Consider the following 12,177-nt stretch of genomic DNA (forward strand, 5'->3'; position numbering starts at 1 on the left):
ATATATACATAAATATAATAATAGGGAGCCTATATGGTAGAGACATTAAGATATGCCAGTGTAAAGTGACATTTGAAAATGTCACTAAAAATAATTAAATAATTTTTTGTATTTATCACTAAATTATTTTTAATAATAAATTTTAATTTATATTTTATATTAAAAAATAATCTTAGTGACATTTTAGAGAAATGTTACTAGTTTGATATTTAACTAAATGTATATATATATTATTTGTTTTTAATGTATATTTGTACGCATAAAATAAGTCTTCTAATCTCTTAAATTTATTTTACAGTCTACACAGTCCAAAATGCTCCCTCCATCCAAGTCATTTCTAGCTGAAGATGCTATCTTTACACCACTAAACCGAAACAATACCTGCAATTAATATATCAACTTCTAGTATAGGACAAATTCCTACATTTTTATTAATTTATTTATTTATTAATAGTGATAAATAAATTATATACAAAAATTATTGTGACTTTTTAAAATGTCACTAAAAATTATTTCTAGTGATAATTTTAAAATTCTAATTAAAATTATTTCTAGTGAAATTTTAAAAAAATTACTAAATTTTAAATGTGAAAACTTAAATACATTTAGTTACTTTTTCTATTAAATGCCACTAAAATATTGTTTTTGTAACATTTTTTTAGCAAATGTTACTAAATATAATGTCACTAATTCAGATTTTTTGTGTACCTAGTAAAATTATAACTAATTTTTTTTATATGACGTGTATATGATAGTTATAGCAGAAAATCCACTAATTTTTAAAAAATTAATAATAATATAAAGTGGCGAAATCAGAATTCAATCAGTCTATTTTACACACATATAAAAAAAAAAATCAAACATGCGTACAATTCATGATAAACGATAATTGGTGAGATGTCTGCTATAATTATAATGTATATCTTCGTATAAAAAAAATTGTGTTCTCCTTAATCAAAAAAGTGTCTACCGCTAGTAACAAAAACATTGAGTTACAGATATCTTTCTACTATATTTCCATCAATATTATTACAAAGGGTGAAAGAGAAAAGAGCCTTTAGAACATCCACAAAGACAACATATATTAAAAACCTAGTTAATTTCTTGTTACAACTAAGAATTTGAAATACAATTCTAAGTTAATTTCTTTCAATCAAAAAACCATGCTACCCCATATCCATCTTATAATGAATAATCCACTACTTCTTGCTATCAAACATAATCATACTCAACATATATTAAAAGAAGCAATATTCCCTAGAAATTGAAAAGCAGAGAACTATGTCCAACTCCAAGCTCATGTGGGTGAGTTCAATTATTCAAAGATATTATTGTACTTGTTCAAAGACACATAGGTGCACATAAGAGCCGCTAAGTATTAGCTATCATCAAGTCAAGTTTGAAGTACTTGTTCTGATACAACTCCAAATGTAGAATAACATTAAAGAGCACAAAAGATATTACAATCCCATTAAAACAACAGCAGATAAAAACAAGGCGAAATCAACATGAGAAAGGCATGCAAAGCAAATGCAATGCCTATTTTTGGTTAGTTCCTTACATTTTGACCTTGGCCGTAGGATCCACCGAAACGTACCATGACAATTAAGCAAACGGCATAGAGCAGCCAAGAAAATATTTTGAAGGAAAGGCGAAACGGAATAGTAATGGCTATGAAGAAACCCGTTAGTACAAAGAAGGCACCTGATCTTTCAAGCACATAGGCTGATCGAGGAAACTTGGGAGCTATGTATTTACTTACAACGGTAGAAGCAACGGCCAACAAGATGGCGATGTAGACCAAGTTCAAAGCAAGTGGGGGCGCCGGGTCAACCTGGTAAAAGAACAAGGCTAGCTACTAAGATGGCTGCTGTGAAGCAAAATGTATTAGGTCTGCACAAGAAATCAACATAAAAATTTCTCTCTATGTCCCAATTTAACCTTGAACCCCATCAATTGGTAAGTCTAACAATAAAATTTAATTTTCTTCCCTATACAAGAACAGAATCAGAAAATTCTTCTCAAATGATTATATAACGAAAACTTTTCTACAGAAACAAGGAGAGTATTACACATACAAGTGAATGTGCAGCTGAAGTAACATATTGGCAGAGTTATCTGAGATTCTGATCACTAAACAAGCCAAAATAATCGCAGTATCTCTAACAAATTATTTTGCCTACCAGGAAAGATACCATCTTTGTTGATTGGTGGCCTAAAGAGATCATTCAAAGTGAAATTGTTGGTGGAGAAAAAAAATTACTATCAACTTCAAAAATATCAATCCCTGAATTCTATTCTTGGCATTTACAGAAAACATTCGAAAATTAATTCTATTTCTTATTGCTCTCAAGTTGCACTGACAATGTTAATGATCGAAATTTAAGGTTGAAAAGCTCTTGTAAACTGCAGTACAACTATTATGTATCGACCGTTATTCAGTTAAGAGTTGCTTTTATGTTCATTACCCCTTATTTTAATCCTTAAATTTTTGTCCCTCTATATACAGAGCTGTTGATCAATAAGGGGTAGTGTAGGAAAACTCTTATGTTTTCTGTGATCAAGACTCTTAGAATTTAATCAGCAATGACATAAACAATTGCAATAACTACTATATCAGATTAGTTATAAGGAAATGATGGTAATCAAAAGTTAAATGCAGAAAAATAAAAGAAGAACATCCAGAAATTTTATACAGGTTCGAACCAGATCAATCTGACCTACATCCTGTTTGATCCACTATCATCATCATCAATCGATGCAATCTTTGAATACAATTACAATTGAGAACAAGCATTTCAGGACTCCCGAGAACCTTTCTCTCTCTTCTAATCTCAAACACTTTCTAACAGTTGTGTTTTTCTCTCAGTCATCACAACACACATGCTCAAATTCTCTTTCTTTGTATTCCATCTTCTCTATCTTTTTCACACTCACTTTTTCACTCTTCTAAAAAGAAAGACAACAACATATATATATATAGGCTACCAAGATTAGTTGACAGTTAATACAGTTGGGTTAGTTAGGATTTTTAGGAAAGATCTCCCCAGGTAGTGTAATGTTATGTTGTAATACTCACTTTGAAAGAAAATAAAAGATCTAACTTCCCCCTGAACATAGGTTGACTGGACTGAACCACGTAAACCTTAATCAGTGCTTTGTGTTTGTTCTGGGCTGTTCTTGGTGTGTGATTGAGTGTGTTGGCATGACAACAACAACAAAGATTTCAAAGATAATTTTTTATTTTTTTTAAATTAGTGGCCAAACCCAGAAGAAAATATGAATATGTTGAGCATATATCGCAGAGCTTAATAGCATAACTGGTTTTATGCTATGAACACACTTAAAAAAAGAGTTCAATTAAGATAGGAACTAAGCATGATAATTGTGAAGCACTTCCAAAAGTGGAACTGAAGCACTGATTAGGGTTCAAAAAGTCCTAATGATGAAACCCCAGTAAGCATAAATTATACATATACATATATATATATACATTTAGTTCATACCATTGGCAGACCGTTTTGGAAAAGCCTACTGTCTTCTTTTTCCTATCGAATCAAGCAATTTTATTCCTTTCGCAAAAAACAGTACCTACACAAGAAATTGTAAAAGTTGAGGAGGAAGAGGGAGATGAGATTAAACGAAAATGAAAGCCTGAGAAAGAGATGAAATTTATGCAACCCATTTGAATTCTTTAAAAAAAATACTGAATTTCCGAAAAGAAAATTAAACCAAAAGTGAAGTTTGAGTGTTCCACTTCTTACCGATCGAAAGAGGGGAGATGCTCTTTTCTGATGGAGAAACTGAAGAATAGCTCCGTTTGTCTGTATATTGGCTTATTTTTCATTTTACTTATGGCTCTGTACGGTTTATACCAAAACAGTATGAATGAGACAATACACTGTATTTTTTATTCTTACTTCTCTAGACTTTGTATTTTGATACTCTATATTTTGTAAAAATTTTAATTTTAGTCAATATTTTCTCAATTAAAATCACAAATAATTTACCAAACTAATAATTCAGAACAAAAATAAAATCACTATGCTTAAAAACTGTATTGTTATATTCAATTTTTTCTTCATTAAAATTAAGTTTAGAGTTCTATTTTAACAATTTTACAAAACATAGAATCCAAAAAAATAATTTATCAAAACACATGGTTCAAACAGATAATAAAAAAAAATACAAAGTCCAAAAATATATAAACCCTAATTAATATTAGGTTACTATTGCTATTTGAGAATATACCAATAATACATAAAATAAGGTTGGTGCGATATCTCGTAATACTTATTAAATTAAATTAATGTATAGAATTTAATCTTAAATTATACTAATAATAATATTTTATCTCATTGTGGTATTGTGCCCTAATGATGTTCTTCAACAATTCTTGTTCCTACCAATGATACACGTACACAAAATATCCACCATAACATTAAATGAATTGATATGATATTACTTTAAATCTCATTCTAAATAAATGTAATTTATTGAAAAAAAAATTATCACATTTATACGAATAAATTAGATTAGGTGTTTATTTTTAGATAATTATTTTAATTTTTACTCATTTATTAATTTTCTTACTTTTATACTTAGATTTATAATGAATATGTTCATTATACCCTTTCTCTACACAAAATGTCCGAGCATGCTATAAAAAAATTAATTGTATTAATTGTAATTGCCAAAACCATACGTTTTTAAACTTAAATCAAATATAATTAAATTTAAAATTCACCTACTAGAATAATATCATATTAAACATATAATATAATATAATTTACTATAAACTTGGAACAAACTTAAATTTAAAATCTACGTATAGTATTAATATTATATTAAACATATAATATATAATTTTTTGTTGTCACTCCCAAATTCAAAACTAGAACAAACATAAACTTAAACAAAAATTAATTCATTCATTAAATAAGATATTTTATGATAATTGAAATAATTAAATCATATTTATTTAAAAATAATAAAGGCATACATATCATTTTTTTATCTTATAAATTTGTGTGATAGTTTATTTTTTATCAAGTGATTGAAGCTCTTTTTCTTCACCAAAGGACATTGCGAGATATAGTAGAAACTAAAAATATTTGATGCATGTATACTGCTGTCTACACTATGACTTTTTTTATTCTTATTTTATTTATAGTGTTAATTTCTTTTTAAATATTATTGTAATTTATATATATGTCATGTAGTCATGTAAATATATATTTATGTCAATGTTGTGTTTAGATATCATATATGTAGAGATTATTGATATAAATATTTATATATCCTATAGAACTATAATTCATTCTATTATATATATTTTTTTATAAAAAAACGGTAGCAATTTTTATTAAAATTATAGACAATGTTTACAACTTTAAAACTAAGTAAATGTGCTTTGCACGTTACTTCTATCTAGTATATATATATAATTATATACATATACCAGATACAAAGTAAATTAACGTGCATGACATGTTTACTTAGTTTTATTTATACAATTTATTAATTATTTTTATTTTTATTTATATAATTAGTAAAAAATGATTATATATTATTATCATAATAATATTTTAAAATATTTGAATTTATATTAATATAAATATTAAATATCCTACATGATATTTCATAACATTTGAAATTGAATTTATATTAATATAATTATTAAATATGTAGTCAATTTTTAAACCAATTAAATATGTAGTCTTATATTAATATAGTTAATAAATATCTATTTTTAATTAGTTTTAAATGTATATTCTGTTAAATATTTAGAATATTTCGTTGAAGTTAAGAAAAATACTGTTAAAACCAATAATTTCGGTTATCTACACACTTTATATATATACTAAATACAAGTAACATGCAATGCACGTTTTTGTAGTTTTATTTATAGAATTTATTAATTATTTTTGTTAAATTTATATTAATGTCATATAAATTTCAAATAAATGTCTTGTTTTAATTAAATAATTTTTTTTAACTTTATGTTTGTTCTAGTTTTTTAATTTGAGAGTGACAACAAGAGATTATATATTATATGTTTAATGTAATATTAAATATTATACGTAGATTTTAAATTTAAGTTTCTTGCTAGATTTAAAAAAAAAACAATTTGTTGCTAATTGATAGTAGATTATATTACATGTTTAATGTGATATTATTCTAATAAGTGAGTTTAAGTTTAATTAAATTTTATTTAAGTTATAAAACGTATAATTTTATTATTTTTTAAATAATTATCATTATAAAATATCTAAAAAATATTTTATTTTAATTTATTTAATTATTTATTATTTTTAAATAATTATCAATGTAAAATATCTCAAAAATATCATATTTTAATTTGTTTAATTATTTATTATTTTTAAATAATTATCATTATAAAATATCTAAAAAAATATCCTATTTTTATTTTTTATTTTATTTAAGTTTAAGTGATGTTTACAAACTACCGTTAAATATAAGAATATTCTGTTAAAATTAACATAAAAAAATAAAAAACAGTTAAAACAAAAAAAAATTGTTATCAACACACTTATTATATAGAAGAGATATAAAAGTTAATGGCTATGACTGGGGATGGAAGTGCAGTGGGTAATTGGTGGGGGTGCTCCCCCCGCCCCCATCCCATTAAACATTTTAATCCTCATCCCTACCCCCATTCCTGCATATTCCCCGTCGGGGGTGGGGCAGGGACTCCCCGACGGTATTCATTTATTTCAAAATAAAATAAACAAATGTAGATGACCTAATATTAATATATATTACACTATTTTTTAATTACTCAAAGTATTAAATATATCTAAAATAAAATTAAAAATCTTTAAAAAGATATCAATATGCTAGAAAATCACATAAAGAAACATGAAAAATAAATAAAAAAATATTATAAAATAAATAAAAAATTTAAACGGACCTCGTTGGGACGGTGAGTGCTATCCCCGTCCCGCCGTATTTAATATTCGAGGTTAGAAAGTGGCCCCCATCCTTGCCCTGTTCCCCGTTTAGGGGGGAAAATCCACGTCCGTGGGGAACATTTCCGCACCTAGCTTTGACTAAAGAAGTTTAAAGTAAAAATTGGTAAGGATGAAATACAAATGAGTTGGAGAAGTTGAAACTAGAAGCAGAGAAGAGAGAGGAGGAGTCTCTCATAAGTGAAGTTAGGACTTTAACAGGCACATCTTGCTCATAAAATACAAGTTAGAGATTCAATTCAAACAAAATAGCTAGTTTATAAATGTGGTCACGAGTAGTGATGCACACGGGGTGGAGAATTGGTGGGGAGTATTCCCCACGTCTCCGTCTCCGTCTCCGTCCCCGTCCTCATTTATATTTTTAATCCCCATCCTCGCTTATTCTTTGTCGGGGGGGCGGGGTGGGGAGTCCCCACGGGAAACCCATTTGTTTAAAAAATAAAATTTTAAATAAAAATTGTAAACTATATGTAAATTAAAATATTTTATAATATTTATTATTTAAAATATTAAACATTATCCTAAATAAAATTTAAAACATTAAAAAAGTTACTACTATATTACAATAATACATAAAAAAGATATAAATATTACAAAAAAATATAAAAATTTAAACGGGGCCCCATCGGGGCGGGGAGTGTTATCCCCGTTCGTGCCCCACTTAACATTCGGGGATTGAAAATTATCCCCGTCCCCGCCCCGTTTCCCATTTAGACGAGGATTTCCCGCCCCATTAGGGGCGGGTCCCCGCGGGGCCCCGTCCCCATGGGGAAAATGTGCATCCCTAGTCACGAGTCATCTGTCATCATCGTTCTTCAGAATGATATGTTCTCTTGAAATTATGTCGTTTTTCCAGAACAATGTCGTTTTCTAGAAATAATTTCGTTTCATCGTATTTGTGTAGTTTTTTAGAATTATGTCGTTGCACCTTATATGTTGTTTTTGAGAACTATGTCGTTCTATAGTATTAGTGTCGTTTTCTAATACTAATGTCGTTTTCAATAATTATGTCATATTTCTGAAATTTTGTTCTTGTTTTCCTCCGTTTCAGACCTGATGTCGTTTTGTTGAAATAGATATATACTTCCAATATACTCCTTCCAATTTGACTAATGAAGGCAAAAAAGAAAACCAAAACTATGGCACGACAACAAAAACAAGAATATAACAACGTGTGAAAATTATATGTGGTTTTGATTATGGAGTATGGTAGTGAAGATTAATTGTCACTGTTATTCTAACTTAATTATGATCTCTGAAATCATTTTCCTAATAACCTAATGGAATTTTGAACAAGGCACTCCCTGTTGGGCTCTTCATCTTCAACCTTTGAACTTCTCAAGTTTAATGGTAATAAGGTTGGTCTTGCAGTTGTTGGTTTTCACTTGTTTGTATTCTAACTATTTGTGTGCTTAAGTTCATGCCATTAAATTTTTCATCCAAAGCCTTTTTAGGGTTTAGTGGTTTCTTATCGCTTTCTTCTGACATCACCGGGCTTATGTCATATTTTTCATTTTTTTTAATGAGTGTTGTTATTTGGCAACTTAAGGTGTGCAACACCACATGATGTGACTCCCCATGATTGATTAGTAATACATCATAATACTTATTAAATTCAAATAAATGAGACTCGATATTGAATTGCATCAATAACGGTATGTTACCTACTTGTGGTGTTGAGCACCAGTAATGCCCCTTAGCAATTCTTTTTTTTTAATGATTTGTGTTGTTATTTCTAGAAAAGGCAACATGTTAGAACTAACAAAAAAAAGTTAGAACTCTTGCTTAATTAAACTTCATTATCTTCTTTTGCCAAATATATATATATATATATAAAACTAACAAAAATAGTACATATATTTTTTAGAATTGCTAACGTGTTAGCATCTGGTGTAATTTAATATTGGGTCTCACACATTTTAATTTAATAAGTATTATGGATTATCACTAACCAAAGATGTCAATACTACATTTTTTTATATTTCCAACAATATTATGTCAGAGCGTGGAAAAGAGACAACAAGCAATAAAAGAGAGAACAAAGTGAGAATAAATAAGCTAAAAGAAGCAATTGCAAACTATGATTGTAGCGAAAGAAATAGCGTAGAGAAGCCAAGCAAAAACGACAAGAAGCTTGGGAAGCGAAACGGTAATGGCGGCGAAGAAGGTTGTGACTGTAAACAACACTCCGAACTGTTCAAGAACTAGAGCTAGTCGAGGGAACTTGGAGGCAATGTATTTGCTGAGGAAGATTGAAGTGAAGGAGAGTAAGGTGGCAAAAGAGACGACAACCAAGTTTGGAGGCAACTTGGATTGAAATTGGGACTGTAGAGTTGCTATCTGTATGGCCGATGCCAAGCAAAAGCCCATAATAATCTCCGGCCACGCCCACTGAATGGGCCGCCCTAGCCCTGGTTCATCTGCATCTACTACGCGTGCTTCGGCTTGATCATTTGAGAGGAGAATAATATGGCTAAGCTTAGAAACAAATGCTGCTACTAGTTTTTGAATATGGGGAAAACGACTAGTAGTGTTGTTAAATATATTCATTTCTCCTAATATTTCACTTGTGTATGGAGAGAAAGCAAGAATAATCAAAAAACATAGCTAAAGGCATTAATTAAGGATGTGAATTATACATGCAATTTGGTGTTAGATTTATAATAGGCCTTGTTTATAGAATATTGTGAAAACATATGAACGTTCTCACTTACCTGCTCTAAAAAAATATAAATTAATAGCTCAAATTCACTTTTTAAATTGAAATAAGGTTCTTACTAAGAAAAGTTGTCTACTTTCGTGCTGTTAAATCATAAATAGTAATAAATAACCTTATTGAGAACGTCAATTATAGTGACAATGTAAATTATTATAATTTGTGATTCACCTGCACCAAAGTGGACAGCTTTCATGAGTGAGATGGCCAATTCAATTTTAAAATGAATTTGAGCTAGTTATTTATATTTTATAAAAATTAAGTAAATTAATAATATATCGTATGTTATTAAAAAATTTCTAAGAGTGTTACTAATCCATGTTTGTCGTTCGACTAATGCAGCTGGTCATGAATTAGCTAAACATACTTTTAGAATAGATAAACAATTTGTTTTGTTAGAAGTTTTTCCCGACTTTCTTCAAGATTTTTATTCATTTTAGGTCGTATGACGTTATATTTATTATTTCAATGAAATTTTCATTGCCACAAAAATAAAAAATAGTATATCATATTAATTTTCTTAATTTATTTTTTAATTGGAGAGATAAGATAACTCTCCAAATCTTGACCCCTATTATAGGATTATTTCACACCTAATTTAGTTGGCAAGATTCACTCAAGAAATTTTATTTTGGACGGTTGTTTATTCATTTAAATTAATAAGTAATAGGGTTTATATTTTTTTGGACCATGTATTTTGTTTTATTACTTGTTTGGATCATGTATTTTAACAAATTATTTTTGGCCTCTATGTTTTGTAAAATGGTTCAAATAGAACCCTAAACCCGATTTTGGTCAAAGTTTTCTAACTGAAATCACAAATAATTTATCAAACTAACAATTCAGAACAAAAATAAAATTATTTATGCTTAAAAGTTATGCTGTTATATTTAATTTTTTCTTCATCAAAATTGAGTTTAGGAGTCTATTTGAACAATTTTACAAAATATAGGGTCCAAAAATAAATTTTTAAAACTCGAGTCCAAACAAGTAATCAGAAAATCCAAAAAAGTATAAACCCTAACTAATAAGTCTCCTTTGTATATAAAACTAGGTTGGTTTATTAATTTACCTTGTAGTTTAGATTAGCAATTTACATTCTAGAGAAAGAAGATCATATCAAGAGAGAGAGAGATTAGAGAGCTCAAAAAGTGAAGGTGTACTTGGGTTTTACAAATACTAAATGGTAAGTGTTTTGGTGTGTGTAATTGGAGAGACTTTGATCTTCAAATGTATGTAATTTCATATAGTAGATTGTTTGTGCATGATTCTCAATCTGGGTTTTAGGGTTACAGCCCAATACAAGTCTTGGTGTTCATTATTAATTCTCTTGTTGTTTTCATTATTAAACTGCCAGTTTCTTAATTAATAGTATTTTGCAAATTTGAGTCTTCATATAATTACATGCTTTCCATATATAACAGTGGTATGGTTTCTCAAATTACTCGTTAACTGAAGTTTTTATTCGTTAACAAATTTATTATGCATTCTACTTTATCATTTAAAATACCTCACGAAAACACTATTTTTTTTTATTTATTTTACCTATAACTTTTACTTATCATCATATATCAATTACTCTAAATTTTCTATACATCATTTATATATTATATTTTTTTAATACTTTTTATTAATTAAAATAAGAAAAAAAATGTGAAAAAGTAAGAAAGAGAAAATAATAAAAAAAAAACAAATAATGGAGAGATAAAGAAAGAAAAAGGAATAAAAAGTTAAAAAAATAATATTTGAAGTAGGACTAAAAACTAGAAAAATCTCTCTACATTTAGCTAAAGAAATTTGGTGAAATGGAGGGTGCTAATAGCAGTCCCAATGGTTACTCTAAATTAATCCAATGGTAAAAAATATAGCTAAATAAGACTAATTATTGTCTCCATTGACTCCTTTAAATATTTATCTATAATAGCTTTGCACTAAAACTAATAATTTTTACACTAAATGTAGGTAAACTTCAATCAATATGTAAATATTTTTTTAATATTTTTTTCCTTTCTTTCTCCCATTATTAGCTAATTTTTTTTCATTTTTAATTTTATTATTTAACTTTAACTATTAAATAATAATTGTAATTATAATATTTAAATGATATAAAAAAATATAGAAGCTAATGTAAGGTGTAATGTAAAATTGTGAGGTAAAATACAAAAAGTGAGGATTTGATGAGGTATTTTAATAGATAGAGTAAATCACTCATTGAGAGTGTTCTTAATTGATGTTCTTCAAAAAATATAGCTAAATAGCTATATTACATATTGAAAAAAAAACTTAGTTTGTAAATCATCATTTTTGTAAGAAGTATTAAGCTGAGCATAACAAAACAAAGTAGATAAATAATTGGTTTAAAATAAAAATCAAAAGAAATAATTAGTTGTTTTAATTTTAGTATATTTTCTTATGCGTATAATTAGAAACATTAATATAAGTTTTAATTGTAAGAGCATATTCATAGCT

The 12,177-nt window shown here is 27.7% G+C and overlaps 1 long non-coding RNA gene across 1 annotated transcript; it reads right to left on the reverse strand.

Moving 5' to 3' along the window:
- Positions 1 to 1,280: 1,280 nt before the first annotated feature.
- LOC133821804 (uncharacterized) lies at positions 1,281 to 3,890 on the reverse strand. Its single transcript, XR_009887758.1, has 3 exons — positions 3,765 to 3,890; positions 3,507 to 3,591; positions 1,281 to 1,834 (listed from the first exon to the last, which is right to left on the reverse strand). It is a non-coding gene; the product is annotated as an uncharacterized LOC133821804 (long non-coding RNA).
- Between the last annotated feature and the right edge of the window lie 8,287 nt (positions 3,891 to 12,177).

This window comes from Humulus lupulus, chromosome 3, assembly GCF_963169125.1.
Source record: "Humulus lupulus chromosome 3, drHumLupu1.1, whole genome shotgun sequence".
Taxonomy (NCBI): domain Eukaryota; kingdom Viridiplantae; phylum Streptophyta; class Magnoliopsida; order Rosales; family Cannabaceae; genus Humulus; species Humulus lupulus.